The following is a 3408-nucleotide window of genomic DNA, read 5'->3' as shown; positions in this document are numbered from 1 at the left end:
CATCACACAGCTCCGTGACACTTGTCATCAAAATGCTTGATGCCCTTCTCATCACAATGCTCCATGCCCTTGTCATTACAGTCCTGCATGACCCATGTATCACAGTGTTCCGTGCCCTTGTCATCACAATGCTCCATGCCCACTCTCATCACAATAATCCATGAAACATTTCAGACCAAATTTCTATACCTTTCTCATCACAATGCTCCATTACCCCTGTCATAACAATGCACCATGACACCTGCCATCACAATGCACCATGACACCTGCCATCACAATGATCCACGGCCTAATCATCACAAGGTTCCATGATAATTCTCATCACAATGCTCAAGACCCCTGATATCACAATGCTCCATGCCCTTGTCATCACAATGCTCCAAGACCCTTGTCATCAAAATGCTCCATGCCCCATTTCATCTCAATGCTCCCTGAAATCTGTCATCACAATGCTCCAAGACCCTTGTAGTCACAATGCTCCATGCCCCTTTTCATCTCAATGCTCCATGAACCCTGTCATCACAATGCACCATTCCCATCATCATAATGCTTCAGGCTATTGTCTTCACAATGAAATCAATATTCTGCATGACCTCTGTCATCATAATGCCCCAAAACCTTGTGATCACAATGTTGCATAACACGTATCATCACAACACCCCATGACGCTCATCATCACAATTATCCATGGTCTTCTCATCACAATGCTCCATGATCTTTGTCATCACAATGCTCAATACACTTGGCATCACAATGCTCCCTGACCCTTGTCGTCTGTATGCTCCTTGAACCCTGTCATGACAAGTTTCCATGCATTTTTCATCACAATGATCCATGACCATTTCATCACAATGCTCCAAGTTCCCTGTAATCACAATGCTCCATGCCCTTGTCATCACAAAACTCCATGACGCATGTCATCAGAATGCTCCATGGCCTTCTTATCACAATGCTCTATGCCCTAGTCATAACAATGCTCCAAGACCCCTGTAATCACAATGCTCCATGCCCCTTTTTATCAGAATGCTCCATGAGACTTGTCATCACAAGTCTCCATGGTCTTCTCATCACAATGTTCCAGGACCTTGACATCACCATGATCCATTCCCTTGTCATCACAATGCTCCATAACCCCTGTCATCACAATAATCCATGAACATTTTCAGCCAAATGCTCCACGACCTTCTCATCACAATGCTCCATTGCCAATATCATCACAATCCTCCATGACCACTGTCATCACAACACTCCATGACACCTGACAACACAATGATCCAGGACTCTTGTCATCACAATGCTCCATTAACTTGTCGTCACAATGCTACATGACACCTGTCATCACAACTCTCCATGAACATTTTCAGCCCAGTGCTCCATGACCCTTGTCATCACAATGATCCATGCCCTTGTCAGCCCAATGCTCCATGACCCCTGTATTCACAATGCTCCTTGACACTTGTCCTCACAGTGCTCCATGACACATGTCATCACAATGCTCCATGCCTTTGTCAGCAAAATGCTACATGACCTTGTCATTACAATGCTCTATGCGCTAGTCATCACAATACTCCATTTCCATTGTCATCAAAATCCTCCATGAACTTTGGGATCACATTGCTTCATGCTCTTGTCATCACAATGCTCCATGCTCCTTGAAATCAAAATGATCCATGACCTCTGTCATCACAATGCTCCAAACCCTTGTGATCACAATGTTCCATAACACTTGTCATCACAACGCTCCATGATGCCTGTCATCACAATACTCCATGCCCTTTTCATCGCAATGCTCCATGACCTTTGTAACCACAATTCTCAATACACTTGTCATCACAATGCTCCCTGACACTTGTCATCAGAATGCTCCTTGAACCCTGTCACAAAAAGGCTCCATGCCTTTTTCATCACAATGCCCCATGCCATTTTCATCACAATGATCCATGCCATTGTCATCAAGATACTCCACAAGCTTGTCATCAGAATGCTCCATGACCCTTGTCATCACAATTCTCCATGCACTTGTCAGCACAATGCTCCCTGACCCTTGTCATCACAATGCTCCAAGCCATTGTCATCACAATGCTCCCTTACCTTTGTCATCAGAATCCTCCCTGACACTTGGCATCACAATGCTCCATACCTTCCTCATCACAATGGGCCATTACATATGTGATCACAATGCTCCCTGACACCTGTCTTCACAATACGGCATGACCTGTTCATCACAATGCTCCATGCCCTTGTCATCACAGTGTGCCATTCCAACTCTCATCGCAATACTCCATGAAAGTTATTAGACCAATGTTCCATGCACTTGTCATCACAATGCTCCATGCCCTTGCTATCACAATGCTCAATGACCCCTGTCATCACAATGCTCCGTGACTCCAGTCATCACAATTCTTCATGACCTTTGTCATCACAATGGTCCATGCCCTCGTCATCAACAGTCTCTGTGACCTTTTTAACCACAGTGCTCCATGATCTTTTCGTCACAATGCTCTTTGACCCTTGTCATCACAATGCTCTATGCCTTTCTCAGCACAATGCTCCATGACCCTTGTCATCACAATGCTCCATGCGCTTGTCAGCCCAATGCTCCATGACACATGTCATCACAATGCACCATGCGCTTGTCATCACAGTGCTCCACAACATTGTCATCACAATGCTCCATAAAATTTGTCATCACAATGCTCCATGCACTTCTCATCAAAATGCTCTCTCACCACTGATATCACAATGCTCCATCACTATTTGTCACAATACTCCCTCACACCTGTCATCACAATGTTCCATGACTCCTGTCATCACAATGCTACATGCACTTATCATCACAATGTTCGATGACCCCTGAAATCACAATGTTCCATAACACCTGTCATCAAAATGTTCCATGACACTTTTCATCAAATTGCTCCATGACCCTGTCATCACAATGCTCCCTGCCCTTCTCATCACAATTCACAACGCCCTTGCCATCAAAATGCTCCATGACCTTTGTCATCACAAAGATCCATGACCCTTGGCATCACAATGCTCCATGTCATTGTCATCACAGTGCTCCATGAACGCTCTCATCACATTGCTCCATGCCCTTGTCTTCACATAGCTCCATGACACATGTCATCAGAATGCTCCATGGCCTTCTCATCACAATGCTCCAAGCCCTGGCCATCACAATGGTCCATTACCCCTGTCATAACAATGCTCCATGACCCCTGCCATCACGATGTTCCATGACCTTGTCATCACAAGGCTCCATGACCCTTCTCATCACAATGCTCCAAGAACACTGTAATCACAATGCTCTATGCCCCTTTTCATCTCAATGATCCTTGAACCCTGTCATCACAATGCACTATGCCCATCATCATAATGCGTCATGCTATTGTCATAACAACGAAA

Source organism: Mesoplodon densirostris, unplaced genomic scaffold (assembly GCF_025265405.1).
Source record: "Mesoplodon densirostris isolate mMesDen1 unplaced genomic scaffold, mMesDen1 primary haplotype scaffold_37, whole genome shotgun sequence".
Taxonomy (NCBI): domain Eukaryota; kingdom Metazoa; phylum Chordata; class Mammalia; order Artiodactyla; family Ziphiidae; genus Mesoplodon; species Mesoplodon densirostris.
This window is presented reverse-complemented; position numbering follows the sequence as displayed.